The sequence below is a fragment of the Oncorhynchus keta genome, chromosome 27 (assembly GCF_023373465.1).
Source record: "Oncorhynchus keta strain PuntledgeMale-10-30-2019 chromosome 27, Oket_V2, whole genome shotgun sequence".
In the NCBI taxonomy this organism is placed as follows: Eukaryota; Metazoa; Chordata; class Actinopteri; order Salmoniformes; family Salmonidae; genus Oncorhynchus; species Oncorhynchus keta.
In genome coordinates, this window is record NC_068447.1 from 13920851 (window position 1) to 13938845 (window position 17995).

At 47.7% G+C, this 17995-nt stretch overlaps 1 protein-coding gene and 1 long non-coding RNA gene across 6 annotated transcripts in view; both read left to right on the top strand.

Annotated features, from left to right (window-relative positions):
* Positions 1 to 17995, top strand: part of plxna3 (plexin A3) — a 226275-nt gene that overhangs the window by 36637 nt on the left and 171643 nt on the right. The gene's annotated exons all lie outside the window — the stretch shown is intronic.
* On the top strand, positions 2468 to 3294 carry LOC127912456 (uncharacterized). Its single transcript, XR_008082801.1, has 4 exons — positions 2468 to 2688; positions 2733 to 2864; positions 2909 to 3040; positions 3085 to 3294. It is a non-coding gene; the product is annotated as an uncharacterized LOC127912456 (long non-coding RNA).

Consider the following 17995-nt stretch of genomic DNA (forward strand, 5'->3'; position numbering starts at 1 on the left):
TACGAAAAAAGCAGCATTCAATTCAAATCTGAAACGTCTGATCTTGATTAAATCATTCTTCTGGAAGATTAGTTACTTATTGCATTTAGTTTCTGATTTAAGATGAGTAAATGATGACATATTGTAACTCACATGGCTAAATAAGATTTTCATTTGAATTACAATTCAAGTTTGTTCTAAAAACAGACGACCTCACATTTTACCTTGACAGAGGTTTTATATAATCTCTAGAAAGTGCCTTCTACATCTTCAGAAACGAGAAACCAGTAGCAGATCCAAAGCATGGTTTGTAATGCAGCCTAGAGGTAGTCTGCTGAAGACCACTGTTATCCAACACAGACAGTAACATTCCATTACTGACATATTTATTTTGGCGCGGCCAGCACAGTACATCTCAGTGCCATAGAATAAGAGAGAGAAAACTCCAACTGATAAATGTTCTTTTAGACACGAGATACTTCCCAGTTCCCGGTGTTTATGATTAGGGGTCCGGTAGGGATCCTGCCTGTTGAACCGGTCCAACACCCCCCCTTCGGTCACCAGGCGTCCCCTCCCCAGGATTGACTTACCGCAGGCTGGCTACATCATGCTGAAGACATTTACAGGCCCCCAGAGCCCCACGGCCCGGCACTCTCTCCCCTCTCTCTATGTCTTGATGAAGTCAGGGAGGGAGAGGCTGGGTCGGGATCCACATTGACCCCCTCCCATAAAGGGTAGAGCATCTACATAAAGATGAAAGAAGATCATGAAAATAAGACAGAAATATGAAAGGAATTTAATTGGGGCAGCGAGGGATAGAGATGAGGAACAAACGAAGACAGAGTGAAGTGTATGTCTGTCCCTCGCCTGGGTGATGACATACCTACAGTAGTGGTAATAAGGTCAGGTAACCCCGCCCTCCTTGAGTGATGACATACCTACAGTAGTGGTAATAAGGTCAGGTAACCCCGCCCTCCCTGGGTGATGACACACCTACAGTAGTGGTAATAAGGTCAGGTAACCCCGCCCTCCCTGAGTGATGACACACCTACAGTAGTGGTAATAAGGTCAGGTAACCCCGCCCTCCCTGGGTGATGACACACCTACAGTAGTGGTAATAAGGTCAGGTAACCCCGCCCTCCCTGGGTGATGACACACCTACAGTAGTGGTAATAAGGTCAGGTAACCCCGCCCTCCCTGGGTGATGACATACCTACAGTAGTGGTAATAAGGTCAGGTAACCCCGCCCTCCCTGGGTGATGACATACCTACAGTAGTGGTAATAAGGTCAGGTAACCCCACCCTCCCTGGGTGATGACATACCTACAGTAGTGGTAATAAGGTCAGGTAACCCCGCCCCTCCCTGGGTGATGACATACCTACAGTAGTGGTAATAAGGTCAGGTAACCCCGCCCTCCCTGGGTGATGACATACCTACAGTAGTGGTAATAAGGTCAGGTAACCCCGCCCTCCTTGAGTGATGACACACCTACAGTAGTGGTAATAAGGTCAGGTAACCCCGCCCTCCCTGGGTGATGACATACCTACAGTAGTGGTAATAAGGTCAGGTAACCCCGCCCTCCTTGAGTGATGACACACCTACAGTAGTGGCAATAAGGCCAGGTAACCCCGCCCTCCCTGGGTGATGACACACCTACAGTAGTGGTAATAAGGTCAGGTGACCCCGCCCTCCCTGGGTGATGACATACCTACAGTAGTGGTAATAAGGTCAGGTAACCCCGCCCTCCTTGAGTGATGACACACCTACAGTAGTGGTAATAAGGTCAGGTAACCCCGCCCTCCTTGAGTGGGGAACTGTTTTTGGCTCAACCTTGGTCCGCTTGGGTCGTTGTCAGTAGTAGGGAGAATCATAACAAAAAGCTTTACAGTACATTTGAGATGTAGACTTCAGTGAGAGTGAGAGCACTTTACTTGACAAAGAGCTGAGTCAGCCCCAGTTCTGAGAGCCCTCTGCTCTCCTCCCAATTAGCCTCCAACTATCTGCCTCGAAACAGAAGCAAGACGACTCAGCCGTCATCCAGACATGATTGAGTCCATTGTTAAATTAATTAACATAAAGTGTACTGGAATGAGTGAATGCCTGAATCTGGCCATTTTATACATTGCATATGAATGTATAACATATGGGCTGTACCATCGTCATCGGCCACATTATTAAAATGTAGATAAAGAGTTTGCTCAGCAAATCTGTCTCTTGCAGTGGCGATGGACTTATAATAGCATGAATTGACTTAATTCTGTTTTTAAACGTGTATATCCAGTCTCCACTGTCTCTCTGTGAGGGCCACTATATTCTCATCCAATTATTAAAGAAAGGCGTAATGATATTTTAATCAATGTTATTGATTTTCCAGGGTTTATGACTCCATTGAGCCCTGAGGTAATACTGTCTACAGTGTAGGACAGAGGAGCTAGAGCCCTGAGGTAATACTGTCTACAGTGTAGGACAGAGGAGCTAGAGCCCTGAGGTAATACTGTCTACAGTGTAGGACAGAGGAGATAGAGCCCTGAGGTAATACTGTCTACAGTGTAGGACAGAGGAGCTAGAGCCCTGAGGTAATACTGTCTACAGTGTAGGACAGAGGAGCTAGAGCCCTGAGGTAATACTGTCTACAGTGTAGGACAGAGGAGCTAGAGCCCTGAGGTAATACTGTCTACAGTGTAGGACAGAGGAGCTAGAGCCCTGAGGTAATATTGTCTACAGTGTAGGACAGGTGAGCTAGAGCCCTGAGGTAATACTGTCTACAGTGTAGGACAGAGGAGCTAGAGCCCTGAGGTAATACTGTCTACAGTGTAGGACAGAGGAGCTAGAGCCCTGAGGTAATACTGTCTACAGTGTAGGACAGAGGAGCTAGAGCCCTGAGGTAATACTGTCTACAGTGTAAGACAGAGGAGCTAGAGCCCTGAGGTAATACTGTCTACAGTGTAGGACAGAGGAGCTAGAGCCCTGAGGTAATACTGTCTACAGTGTAGGACAGAGGAGCTAGAGCCCTGAGGTAATACTGTCTACAGTGTAGGACAGAGGAGCTAGAGCCCTGAGGTAATACTGTCTACAGTGTAAGACAGAGGAGCTAGAGCCCTGAGGTAATACTGTCTACAGTGTAGGACAGAGGAGCTAGAGCCCTGAGGTAATACTGTCTACAGTGTAGGACAGAGGAGCTAGAGCCCTGAGGTAATACTGTCTACAGTGTAGGACAGAGGAGCTAGAGCCCTGAAGTAATACTGTCTACAGTGTAGGACAGAGGAGCTAGAGCCCTGAGGTAATACTGTCTACAGTGTAGGACAGATGAGCTAGCTGAGGTAATACTGTCTACAGTGTAGGACAGATGAGCTAGCTGAGGTAATACTGTCTACAGTGTAGGACAGATGAGCTAGCTGAGGTAATACTGTCTACAGTGTAAGACAGAGGAGCTAGAGCCCTGAGGTAATACTGTCTACAGTGTAGGACAGAGGAGCTAGAGCCCTGAAGTAATACTGTCTACAGTGTAGGACAGAGGACCTAGACGAGTAGTCATGAGACCAACCTCATCAATACTGGTGCTTGGTTAGTTTCAGAGGAGGCCGTTATGGGGAAAGGATTTACATTGTACATTGTGACTGGTTGGAAAACTAAACCTGTTTGAGACATAACACAACTAGAGCCACAGGCAGGAAATCTGATGAGGCCGGAACTTAAAGGTAAATCAATTATTATTCGGTTGCCAGGGAGATTTACGCAAATCTGGCATTTCCCCGATGATTCTTCTTGTTTTTATTTGTCTCTCTCTCTCTCTCTGTCCCTACTATCTCTCTCCTCAAGATGTGATTAAAATGTTTGTGTTGTTGTCTGGGAGAACCCACTGGGATCACTTGAGAATGCTGCTTGGCACATAGCTGTGGATTTGGCCCTACAGTCTGGGAGTGTTCTGGGGTCTGCTGCTTGGCACATAGCTGTGGATTTGGCCCTACAGTCTGGGAGTGTTCTGGGGTCTGCTGCTTGGCACATAGCTGTGGATTTGGCCCTACAGTCTGGGAGTGTTCTGGGGTCTGCTGCTTGGCACATAAGTGTGGATTTGGCCCTAAAGTCTGGGACTGTTCTGGGGTCTACTGCTTGGCACATAGCTGTGGATTTGGCCCTACAGTCTGGGAGTGTTCTGGGGTCTGCTGCTTGGCACATAGCTGTGGATTTGGCCCTACAGTCTGGGAGTGTTCTGGGGTCTGCTGCTTGGCACATAGCTGTGGATTTGGCCCTACAGTCTGGGAGTGTTCTGGGATCTGCTGCTTGGCACATAGCTGTGGATTTGGCCCTACAGTCTGGGAGTGTTCTGGGGTCTGCTGCTTGGATGGAGTGAGACTGTTTAGGCCTGACCTTGGAAGTTGTCTCCGGACCACTGAAATAAAATGGTGATAGAAGTAGTGTGTAATGCTTCATGTTGAATTATTTAGGAGGTCTCTGAGGTAAATATTTGACATTTTCTGTGTATTCAAAAAAATGTGCATGAGCAACAGAACGTTAGCCTTTATGATTTTTGTTTTGTTTTGATTAATGACCTAAATGCTCAAAATGTGGACAGGGTGTCGACCTTAGAAATGCGGTAAACCAAGCAGGCAAACTGGCTTGTTTCCTCTTTTTTTTTTGCATAAGGCCTTGTGAATAGATAGGCTATAATACACACCATGCTGAGTGATAAGACATACGTCATAAGTATTGTTATAAATAATATCATGACATAGGTTATATGATATTATAAACTGGGTGGTTAGAGCCCTGAATGCTGATTGGCTGACAGCCGTGGTATATCAGACCGTATACCCCAGGTATGACAAAACATTTATTTTTACTGCTCTAATTAAGTTGGTTACCGGTTTACAACAGTAATAAGGCACCTCAGGGGTTTGTGGTATCTGACCAATATACCACGGCTAAGGGCTGTGTCCAGGCACTCCGCGTTGCGTCGTGTGTAAGAACAGCCTTTAGCTGTGGTATATTGGCCATATACCACACCTCCTCGTGCCTTATTGCTTAAGTAGACAGTACATACGTTATATGTAATCAGTTGAAGAAAGGAAAGTGACCTCCAGTTTGGTTTGGTTGGGGGCTGTTAGAAACAGATTGATCTGCCTGTGTGTCCCACAGCTTTCACCTCTTTCCCACTTCTGCCTCTATCAATTTGTAACAATGAGTGTCAGTGCAGAGGGGGACCAGGGGGTGTCCAGACAGACCCTCCCTCTGGGTGGTGAGGGGGAAGGGAGTGGCGGTTGTGTGACTGCATGCCTTGGGGAGGCAACCCCGCTGGTTGGTGGTCCGGTGTTGTTTGTTCCTCTCTCGCTGCGCACGCGTGTGTGTGTGTGTGTGTGTGTGTGCGTGTGTGTGTGTGTGTGTGTGTGTGTGTGTGTGTGTGTGTGTGTGTGTGTGTGTGTGTGTGTGTGTGCTCTGTATCTTAGTCACTTTAATTGTTTGTAAATATTGCATTATGTATTTTGGGTATATGTGGTGAAACTTAGATATTACTTGTTAGATATTACAGCACTGTCAGAGCTAGAAGCACAAGAATTTCACTACACCCGCAACAATGGTTAAATACCTGTTAAACACGTGTATGTGACCAATACAATTTGGTTTGATTTGATTATGCTTGTGTGTGTGTGTGTGTGTGTGTGTGTGTGTGTGTGTGTGTGTGTGTGTGTGTGTGTGTGTGTGTGTGTGTGTGTGTGTGTGTGTGTGTGTGTGTGACAAGAGGGATTGAAAGCGATTAATGAGCTTAGAGCTCCTCCTCCACAGAGCTCCTCCTCCTCCACGGAGCTCCTCCTCCTCACCCCATTAGCTCCTCAAGGGTTAATGGTTCAGTGAGCAATGCTTTGGATTGGGTGACGCATCCAGGGGCTCTCTGGGTAGTTATGTGAGCTAAGCAGACAAGATGGTCAGCTCAGCTGCACACAGAGGAGCTGCCCTCCATCGTGTTCATCTATTGTTTACTGAACACCCTTGGCCAATGAGGTTCATTAGTCATGACACAGGCTAGTTGCGGATGTACCACACCAGTAATTCAGTATCTAATACACAGGCATGTCTTCACCACACACAAATAGGCAGACGAAGTGGGTCAGTCAAAAGGATCCCTTTTAGAGATAGTGTCAAACTAATTATATGGACCAATGCTCTCTTTGAATGTAACTATTTTATTCAATATGACAATAGCTAGTTACTGTATATACAAATGAAATAGCTGGTTTTTGTGGATGAAGGAAAACGGCACACAGTATTACCAGAGATACAATACGTCTACTTCACTTTCGAGATGTTTTTCTGGCCGAGGGGAAACGCCACTGGCTTATGTTCATGTGAAGATACTCTCTGGAAATGTTCTTTCCTCAGAACGGCTATTGGAGGTTTATAGAGTAAGACTGGGACTACTACTGCTGTAGTACAAGAGCTAGAGAACCGGGGACTTGGGAGTGCCAGTCAGTGCTTTAAATAGATCTGTATGTTTTGAAACACCTGTTCACTGGAAATGTGAGCAGAGCCAGGAGTCGACTTGGATTAGAATCCATCACTGAAACACAAATGGGCTGACAGATATTAGGCTATGATAATCAACAATCACATTAGTTATATAATTGCAGGGATTTGTCATTGGGGGCCTTTAAGTGGGTAAATGAATATAAGTGGGATTTGCTTACGGCCCAGACGACTTGTGTAGTCCTATCATCATCATCATCGGCATCATCAGTAATATTGGAGATAGTAATTAATGTACCCCAGGTAACCATATCATCTCCCCCCATCTTCAGCTATGATGACAGAGAGAGAGAGGAGACAGAGGGGGAGGGAGGGAGGGAGGGGAGACAGATTGGAGTGCCCTCCAGGAGAGGCCTGCTGCTGTGGGGGTGTCAACAGTGGCTCCCTCCCCTGGTTGCCCACAGACACCCATTCCGAGTGGCACAGCGGTCTAAGGCACTGCATTTCAGTGCTAGATGCGTCACTACAGATCCTGGTTTAATTCCAGGCTTGTATTACAACCGGACGTGGTTGGGAGTCCCATAGGGCTGCGCACAATTGTCCCAGTGTCGTCCGGGTTAGGGTTTGGCCGTGGTAGGCCATCATTGAAAATAAGAATTTGTTCTTAACTGACTTGTTAAATAAATAGAAATCCCTTCTTGGTGGAGAGCAATAGATCAGTAAAATGGCCTCCCTTTATCCACCGAATCAGTTGTCTATTTCAGACCCGCTGGACAATCTATGGTCTCAAAATGTTAAAAAGAGAGTTGAAAAGTCATAGGAAGCTTTATAAGGCCAAATGTATCTGGATTTTTAATCTGTGGCCTGAAGAGGAGAGATTGAAAGGTCCAACACCGAGGGACTGCAACACAGTGTCCAGATTGATTCACACAGGAACTAAAAGCTTTCTTTACTGAAGAGAGGGTCAAAAAATGTCCTTCTCCCCACATTTGGCCACAGATATTTTGAATCATAGTCGATGTATGATGATGAATGATCAGACGATCTCTCTTTTCAGGATAAATGTCTTGGGAAAGAGAACATCTCAGTCAGCTCTGATCAACACTTGTGTGAAACTACAGCCTCTATACATTCTCTGAAAGTGTGTAATTTAGGAGCAGCAAACCCTCTGTGGAAAACATTAATTATCACCTCCAGTTAACGAGTGGATTCTAAAACGAGGGCTGGGGCCCTGGGCAAAGGGAGGAGATGTGAGGATGAGGGCTGGGGCCCTGGGCAAAGGGAGGAGATGTGAGGATGAGGGCTGGGGCCCTGGGCAAAGGGAAGAGATGTGAGGTTTGGAGATGGGGCCCTGGGCAAAGGGAGGAGAGGTGAGGATGAGGGCTGGAGCCCTGGGCAAAAGGACGAGATGTGGGGATGAGGGCTGGAGCCCTGGGCAAAGGGAGGAGATGTGAAGATGAGGGCTGGGGCCCTGGGCAAAAGGATGAGATGTGAGGATGAGGGCTGGAGCCCTGGGCAAAGGGAGGAGATGTGAGGATGAGGGCTGGGGCTCTGGGCAAAGGGAGGAGATACGAGGATGAGGGCTTGGGCCCTGGACAAAGGGAGGAGATGTGAGGATGAGGGCTGGGGCCCTGGGCAAAGGGAGGAGATGTGAGGATGAGGGCTGGGGCCCTGGGCAAAGGGAGGAGATGTGAGGATGAGAGCTGGGGCCCTGGGCAAAGGGAGGAGATGTGAGGATGAGTGCTGGGGCCCTGGGCAAAGGGAGGAGATGTGAGGATGAGGGCTGGGGCCCTGGGCAAAGGGAGGAGATGTGAGGATGAGGGCTGGGGCCCTGTGCAAAGGGAGGAGATGTGAGGATGAGTGCTGGGGCCCTGGGCCAAGGGAGGAGATGTGGGGATGAGGGCTGGTGCCCTGGGCAGAGGGAGGAGATGTGAGGATGAGTGCTGGGGCCCTGGGCAAAGGGAGGAGATGTGAGGATGAGTGCTGGGGCCCTGGGCAAAGGGAGGAGATGTGAGGATGAGGGCTGTTGCCCTGGGCAAAGGGAGGAGATGTGAGGATGAGGGCTGGGGCCCTGGGCAAAGGGAGGAGATGTGAGGATGAGGGCTGGGGCCCTGGGCAGAGGGAGAAGATGTGAGGATGAGGGCTGGGGCCCTGGGGCAAATGTGGGTTTGGAGATGGGGCCCTGGGCAAAAGGATGATGTGAGGATGAGGGCTGGGGCCCTGGGCAGAGGGAGAAGATGTGAGGATGAGTGCTGGGGCCCTGGGCAAAGGGAGGAGATGTGGGGATGATGGCTGGGGCCCTGGGCAAAGGGAGGAGATGTGAGGATGAGGGCTGGGGCCGTGTGCAAAGGGAGGAGATGTGAGGATGAGTGCTGGGGCCCTGGGCAAAGGGAGGAGATGTGAGGATGAGGGCTGTTGCCCTGGGCAAAGGGAGGAGATGTGAGGATGAAGGCTGGGGCCCTGGGCAAAGGGGGGAGATGTGGGGATGTTGGCTGGGGCCCTGGGCAGAGGAAGGAGGTGTGGGGATGTTGGCTGGGGCCCTGGGCAGAGGAAGGAGGTGTGGGGATGTTGGCTGGGGCCCTGGGCAGAGGAAGGAGGTGTGGGGTTTGGAGCTGGGGCCCTGGGCCCTGGGCAGAGGAAGGAGGTGTGGGGATTTTGGCTGGGGTTCCCTGGGCAGAGGAAGGAGGTGTGGGGATTGGAGCTGGGGCCCCGAGCAGACGAAGGAGGTGTGGGGATGTTGGCTGGGGCCCTGGGCAGAGGAAGGAGGTGTGGGGATGTTGGCTGGGGCCCTGAGCAGAGGAAGGAGGTGTGGGGATTGGAGCTGGGGCCCTGAGCAGAGGAAGGAGGTGTGGGGATGTTGGCTGGGGTCGAAGGAATCACAGGCCAGGTGCTGCTCCTCTATTGTGGGGTGTCTCTTTTCCTACAGACATACAGAGCTCTATTGACACAGACGGTTTTTGTCTTAACTCTAACTTCACACATCAGATAGGGGTGTATGGGGTTTTACGTGTTAGATGTCAGAGGCACACAAAAAGCCCAGGCTCAGGGGTGATAGTGTTTCTGTGAGTCTGTGTTGACTAGGCTGACATGCTGCTATTCAAGTTAAGGGCGTACAAACTCCCCCTTTCCCATAGAGCGGAGAGAGACAGAGGTTCAAAGGGCCAACCAATGGCAATCATTTACAGGCGTGGACAAACACACATTTTTTATTTAACTAGGCAAGTCAGTTAAGAACAAATTCTTATTGACAATGATGGCCTACAGAAGGATAGAGGGATATTCACATGCACTGATTGATTCAGGAGTTCAAGCCAAGAATGTGTGTGCTAAGTAACAGGCCTATACGAAAAAAGGTAAGAAAATGTATGCTCTCACTACTGTCAGTGGCTCTGGATAAGAGCATCTGCTGGAAATATCCACCTGGAGATGAACCAATGATTTATACTGTCTATACACAAGATGACTGATAGGGGGCGCTGTGTTGAAGCCACCGTGCCTCCACCAAGCCACTCCTCCACCAGAAATGCATTTATTAATGTCTACATTCGTTTGGCCACACCTTAATGCATACTTCAAAATTGAATTATGTGAGATAAACATTAACAAAAATATAAAGATATATATAAAAATATTGCCCTTAAAGTAAAATATTTAGAGATGACTAATGTTACTGTCCCCACTACAACAAAGTTCATACTTAAATACATGTACTTTTGTCCTTTGAATTGAAATAGAGTAGAATTCCATTCATTCCTATGGAGGACTGCTCTTACTGGGTAGTGTCAATATGGCCGACCGGTGGCTTCAATTACGGTCAATTTGAGCTGCGGACCAAGAATGTCACGTTGCCAGCAACAATGAAAGGTAAGACAAGGATTTAATGTGAATTGAAAAGCCACTCCGCTCCTTCATCCCTCGTAGTGGGAATAGGGTCTTACTGACACACCTCAAATGGTACTTCTATGTCTTTCTTCTCTCCTCCCTCTCTGCTGCCACAAATGCATGAGGGGGGCACTGGAAACTACAGCCAGCTCTTTGGAGATGGACTAAATTAGATTACTAGGCTTCCAAATGTCTCAAATGTCATTATTTAGTGCACAGAAACCGATTTGGGTCAGCCACAAATATATAGGACGACTTCAAATTGTTTATATAGAGGTTGTGTTATACATTGTAACTGGAAGGTCATACATCTTGACCAGGAACACGTTGTAAAAGGTCAGCTGGTTGGGGTGTTGCAGGCCCACAACCCTCTTGAGTCTGTGTTCTAGAGGGGGGTAGAACCATGGACATGGAATCCATAGAACTCCCCATTCATGTCAATGATGGCAGAAAGGTTCCAAGCCTTTTCTAAGGATTCTATTTATACGGGTTGAACAACAGGGTGCTGATGTGACCCACTGCGTGGATTCCTATCCACTCAACACAAACACTGACAACGTTCCTGTGTCCGTATGATAGTTTTAGTTGTCAGTGTTAATCATGGGGTCGGATGAATGTATGTGAAGAATATGTGGTGTGTATGCAGACAAAATAATTTAATATTATATATGTTAATTAATGTTATTATATGTTATTATACCTATTAGCAGCGACACCACTGTATGACTGCTTTAAAACACACACACACACACACACACACACGCACGCACGCACGCACACACGCACACACACACACACACACACCCACCCACACCCACACACACACACACACACACCCACCCACCCACACACACCACACACAAACACACACACCCACACACAACACACACACCCACACCACCCACACACACACCCACACACACCCACACACACCCACACCCACCCACACCACACACACACACACACCCACCCACACACACACACCCACACACCACACACACACACACACACACACACACACACACACACACACACACACACACACACACACACACACACACACACACACACAATTAAATTAAGACCAATATACCAAACAAATTCCTCATACGCACTCATGACAAACGGCAACGTAAATAACAATGTGTCTCCAGCGCAATCAACAGTACACTACGCTGAGTATGTGGAATGCTACCAGACACCCAGGTAGTGTAAAGACGGAGTATAGAGTCTATGAACCCACGCAGAGTAATGGATGTGGATATCTACAGTAACGGAGTCAGTCTCCACCACTGGCAGCTGGTCATTCCCCGTTTAGGGTGAGGAGGGAGGGCATTCATGTTCTCGCACCAGTCACAGACGTAGAGCGAGAGAGAGGGAGAGAGAGAGAGACAGAGAGGGAGGGAGAGAGAGAGTTAGAGGAGAGAGGAGAGGGAGAGAGAGAGACAGAGAGGGAGAGAGAGAGACAGGGAGGGAGAGAGAGAGGAGAGAGACAGAGAGAGAGGACAGGGAGAGAGAGAGAGGACAGGGAGAGAGGAGAGGGAGAGAGAGGACAGGGAGAGAGAGGGAGAGAGACAGAGAGAGAGAGGACAGGGAGAGAGAGGGAGAGAGACAGAGAGAGAGGACAGAGAGAGAGAGAGGGGAAATGTTCTAAGTGTTCCATCCCGTCTGAGCTACAGAACCTGAGTGCATGGCATTCCTGTCCAGTAACCCTACACCTCTGGGTTGGCAGGCATAGGGTGTGGAGAGTAGGACACCTGGATTCCTTCAATCTCTGTTTAATTGTTTTGTCAAGGCCTCACATTACGGAGCTCTCAGGCAGGGCCAAGCCAAACACAATAAATGTGTTAAGTGAATTTTAAGTGAATTCTGTCTCTGATGCTTTGAAAAACACTTTTTTTTTAAAAGTGAAACTAAGATAAACAGAATACTATTTCAGACACTGATATACATTACCAGTCAAAAGTTTGGACACACCTACTCAAGAGTTTTTCTTTATTTGTACTATTTTCTACATTGTAGAATAATAGTGAACATATCAAAACTATGAAATAACATATGGAATCATGTAGTAACCAAAAAAGTGTTAAACAAATCAAAATATATTTTATATTTGAAATTCTTCAAAGTAGCCATCCTTTCCCTTGATGACAGCTTTGCACACTCTTGGCATTCTCTCAACCAGCTTCACCTGGAATGCTTTTCCATCAGTCTTGTAGGAGTTCCCACATATGCTGCTTTTCCTTCACTCTGCGGTCCAACTCATCCCAAACCATCTCAATTGGGTTGAGGTCTGGTGACTGTGGAGGTCAGGTCATCTGATGCAGCACTCCATCACTCTCCTTCTTGGTCAAATAAACCTTACAACAGCCTGGAGGTGTGTTGGGTCATTGTCCTGTTGAAAAGCAAATGATAGTCCCACTAAGCTCAAATAGCAAAAAATAAATAAAACCCCTTGAATGAGTAGGTGTGTCCAAACTTTTGACTGGTGCTGTAATTTACCACTCGGGCCCCTGTCAAGCTATTTCTTTGATCATACAATGAAGGTGGATGACAAAACTGATATTTATTTGCAAATTAATTCAACCAACTTTCCGAAATCAACTTTACGAATAGAGATGATGGGGAATGAGTACTGGTTGTGTCAACACTGTACTCTACTATGCCGAAGCCCTGTATTCCTGACAGTCAGAGAGAGATTCAACACTGTACTCTACTGTGCCGAAGCCCTGTATTCCTGACAGTCAGAGAGAGATTCAACACTGTACTCTACTATGCCGAAGCCCTGTATTCCTGACAGTCAGAGAGAGATTCAACTCTGTACTCTACTGTGCCGAAGCCCTGTATTCCTGACAGTCAGAGAGAGATTCAACACTGTACTCTACTGTGCTGAAGCCCTGTATTCCTGACAGTTAGAGAGAGATTCAACACTGTACTCTACTGTGCCGAAGCCCTGTATTCCTGACAGTTAGAGAGAGATTCAACACTGTACTCTACTATGCCGAAGCCCTGTATTCCTGACAGTCAGAGAGAGATTCAACACTGTACTCTACTATGCCGAAGCCCTGTATTCCTGACAGTCAGAGAGAGATTCAACACTGTACTCTACTGTGCCGAAGCCCTGTATTCCTGACAGTTAGAGAGAGATTCAACACTGTACTCTACTGTGCCGAAGCCCTGTATTCCTGACAGTCAGAGAGAGATTCAACACTGTACTCTACTGTGCCGAAGCCCTGTATTCCTGACAGTTAGAGAGAGATTCAACACTGTACTCTACTGTGCCGAAGCCCTGTATTCCTGACAGTCAGAGAGAGATTCAACACTGTACTCTACTATGCCGAAGCCCTGTATTCCTGACAGTTAGAGAGAGATTCAACACTGTACTCTACTATGCCGAAGCCCTGTATTCCTGACAGTTAGAGAGAGATTCAACACTGTATGTACTCTACTGTGCCGAAGCCCTGTATTCCTGACAGTTAGAGAGAGATTCAACACTGTACTCTACTATGCCGAAGCCCTGTATTCCTGACAGTCAGAGAGAGATTCAACACTGTACTCTACTGTGCCGAAGCCCTGTATTCCTGACAGTCTGAGAGAGATTCAACACTGTACTCTACTGTGCCGAAGCCCTGTATTCCTGACAGTCTGAGAGAGATTCAACACTGTACTCTACTGTGCCGAAGTCCTGTATTCCTGACAGTCAGAGAGAGATTCAACACTGTACTCTACTGTGCCGAAGCCCTGTATTCCTGACAGTCAGAGAGATTCAAGATTCAACACTGTACTCTACTGTGCCGAAGCCCTGTATTCCTGACAGTCAGAGAGATTCAACACTGTACTCTACTGTGCCGAAGCCCTGTATTCCTGACAGTCAGAGAGAGATTCAACACTGTACTCTACTGTGCCGAAGCCCTGTATTCCTGACAGTCAGAGAGAGATTCAACACTGTACTCTACTATGCCGAAGCCCTGTATTGCGAAGCCCTGACTGACAGAGAGAGATTCAACACTGTACTCTACTATGCCGAAGCCCTGTATTCCTGACAGTCAGAGAGAGATTCAACACTGTACTCTACTGTGCCGAAGCCCTGTATTCCTGACAGTCAGAGAGAGATTCAACACTGTACTCTACTGTGCCGAAGCCCTGTATTCCTGACAGTCAGAGAGAGATTCAACACTGTACTCTACTGTGCCGAAGCCCTGTATTCCTGACAGTCAGAGAGAGATTCAACACTGTACTCTACTGTGCCGAAGCCCTGTATTCCTGACAGTCTGAGAGAGATTCAACACTGTACTCTACTGTGCCGAAGCCCTGTATTCCTGACAGTCAGAGAGAGATTCAACACTGTACTCTACTGTGCCGAAGCCCTGTATTCCTGACAGTCAGAGAGAGATTCAACACTGTACTCTACTGTGCCGAAGCCCTGTATTCCTGACAGTCAGAGAGAGATTCAACACTGTACTCTACTGTGCCGAAGCCCTGTATTCCTGACAGTCAGAGAGAGATTCAACACTGTACTCTACTGTGCCGAAGCCCTGTATTCCTGACAGTCAGAGAGAGATTCAACACTGTACTCTACTGTGTCGAGAGATTCAACCTACTCTATTCGAAGCCCTGTATTCCTGACAGTCAGAGAGAGATTCAACACTGTACTCTACTGTGCCAGCCCTGTATTCCTGACAGTCAGAGAGAGATTCAACACTGTACTGTACTACTGTGCCGAAGCCCTGTATTCCTGACAGTCAGAGAGAGATTCAACACTGTACTCTACTGTGCCGAAGCCCTGTATTCCTGACAGTCAGAGAGAGATTCAACACTGTACTCTACTGTGCCGAAGCCCTGTATTCCTGACAGTCAGAGAGAGATTCAACACTGTACTCTACTGTGCCGAAGCCCTGTATTCCTGACAGTCAGAGAGAGATTCAACACTGTACTCTACTGTGCCGAAGCCCTGTATTCCTGACAGTCAGAGAGAGATTCAACACTGTACTCTACTGTGCCGAAGCCCTGTATTCCTGACAGTCTGAGAGAGATTCAACACTGTACTCTACTGTGCCGAAGCCCTGTATTCCTGACAGTCAGAGAGAGATTCAACACTGTACTCTACTGTGCCGAAGCCCTGTATTCCTCACAGTCAGAGAGAGATTCAACTCTGTACTCTACTGTGCTGAAGCCCTGTATTCCTGACAGTCAGAGAGAGATTCAACACTGTACTCTACTGTGCCGAAGCCCTGTATTCCTGACAGTCAGAGAGAGATTCAACACTGTACTCTACTGTGCCGAAGCCCTGTATTCCTGACAGTCAGAGAGAGATTCAACACTGTACTCTACTGTGCCGAAGCCCTGTATTCCTGACAGTCAGAGAGAGATTCAACACTGTACTCTACTGTGCCGAAGCCCTGTATTCCTGACAGTCAGAGAGAGATTCAACACTGTACTCTACTGTGCCGAAGCCCTGTATTCCTGACAGTCAGAGAGAGATTCAACACTGTACTCTCTACTGTGCCGAAGCCCTGTATTCCTGACAGTCAGAGAGAGATTCAACACTGTACTCTACTGTGCCGAAGCCCCCTGTACACTTCCTGACAGTCAGAGAGAGATTCAACACTGTACTCTACTGTGCCGAAGCCCTGTATTCCTGACAGTCAGAGAGATTCAACACTGTACTCTACTGTGCCGAAGCCCTGTATTCCTGACAGTCAGAGAGAGATTCAACACTGTACTCTACTGTGCCGAAGCCCTGTATTCCTGACAGTCAGAGAGAGATTCAACACTGTACTCTACTGTGCCGAAGCCCTGTATTCCTGACAGTCAGAGAGAGATTCAACACTGTACTCTACTGTGCCGATTCAACTCTGCTCCTGTATTCCTGACAGTCAGAGAGAGATTCAACACTGTACTCTACTGTGCCGAAGCCCTGTATTCCTGACAGTCAGAGAGAGATTCAACACTGTACTCTACTGTGCCGAAGCCCTGTATCCTCCTGACAGTCATTCCTGACAGAGAGATTCAACACTGTACTCTACTGTGCCGAAGCCCTGTATTCCTGACAGTTAGAGAGAGATTCAACACTGTACTCTACTGTGCCGAAGCCCTTGTATTCCTGACAGTCAGAGAGAGATTCAACTCTGTACTCTACTGTGCCGAAGCCCTGTATTCCTGACAGTTAGAGAGAGATTCAACACTGTACTCTACTGTGCCGAAGCCCTGTATTCCTGACAGTCAGAGAGAGATTCAACACTGTACTCTACTGTGCCGAAGCCCTGTATTCCTGACAGTCTGAGAGAGATTCAACACTGTACTCTACTGTGCCGAAGTCCTGTATTCCTGACAGTTAGAGAGAGATTCAACACTGTACTCTACTGTGCCGAAGCCCTGTATTCCTGACAGTCAGAGAGAGATTCAACACTGTACTCTACTGTGCCGAAGCCCTGTATTCCTGACAGTTAGAGAGAGATTCAACACTGTACTCTACTGTGCCGAAGCCCTGTATTCCTGACAGTCAGAGAGAGAGCCCTGTATTCCTGACAGTCAATTCAACACTGTACTCTACTGTATTCCTGCCAGAGAAGATTCCCTACTCTATTCCTGACAGTCAGTCAGAGAGAGATTCAACACTGTACTCTACTGTGCCGAAGCCCTGTATTCCTGACAGTCAGAGAGAGATTCAACACTGTACTCTACTGTGCCGAAGCCCTGTATTCCTGACAGTCAGAGAGAGATTCAACACTGTACTCTACTGTGCCGAAGCCCTGTATTCCTGACAGTCAGAGAGAGATTCAACACTGTACTCTACTGTGCCGAAGCCCTGTATTCCTGACAGTCAGAGAGAGATTCAACACTGTACTCTACTGTGCCAGAAGCCCTGTATTCCTGACAGTCAGAGAGAGATTCAACACTGTACTCTACTGTGCCGAAGCCCTGTATTCCTGACAGTCAGAGAGAGATTCAACACTGTACTCTACTGTGCCGAAGCCCTGTATTCCTGACAGTCAGAGAGAGATTCAACACTGTACTCTACTGTGCCGAAGCCCTGTATTCCTGACAGTCAGAGAGAGATTCAACACTGTACTCTACTGTGCCGAAGCCCTGTATTCCTGACAGTCAGAGAGAGATTCAACACTGTACTCTACTGTGCCGAAGCCCTGTATTCCTGACAGTCAGAGAGAGATTCAACACTGTACTCTCTGTGCCGAAGCCCTGTATTCCTGACAGTCAGAGAGAGATTCAACACTGTACTCTACTGTGCCGAAGCCCTGTATTCCTGACAGTCAGAGAGAGATTCAACACTGTACTCTACTGTGCCGAAGCCCTGTATTCCTGACAGTCAGAGAGAGATTCAACACTGTACTCTACTGTGCCGAAGCCCTGTATTCCTGACAGTCAGAGAGAGATTCAACACTGTACTCTACTGTGCCGAAGCCCTGTATTCCTGACAGTCAGAGAGAGATTCAACACTGTACTCTACTGTGCCGAAGCCCTGTATTCCTGACAGTCAGAGAGAGATTCAACACTGTACTCTACTGTGCCGAAGCCCTGTATTCCTGACAGTCAGAGAGAGATTCAACACTGTACTCTACTGTGCCGAAGCCCTGTATTCCTGACAGTCAGAGAGAGATTCAACACTGTACTCTACTGTGCCGAAGCCCTGTATTCCTGACAGTCTGTATTCCT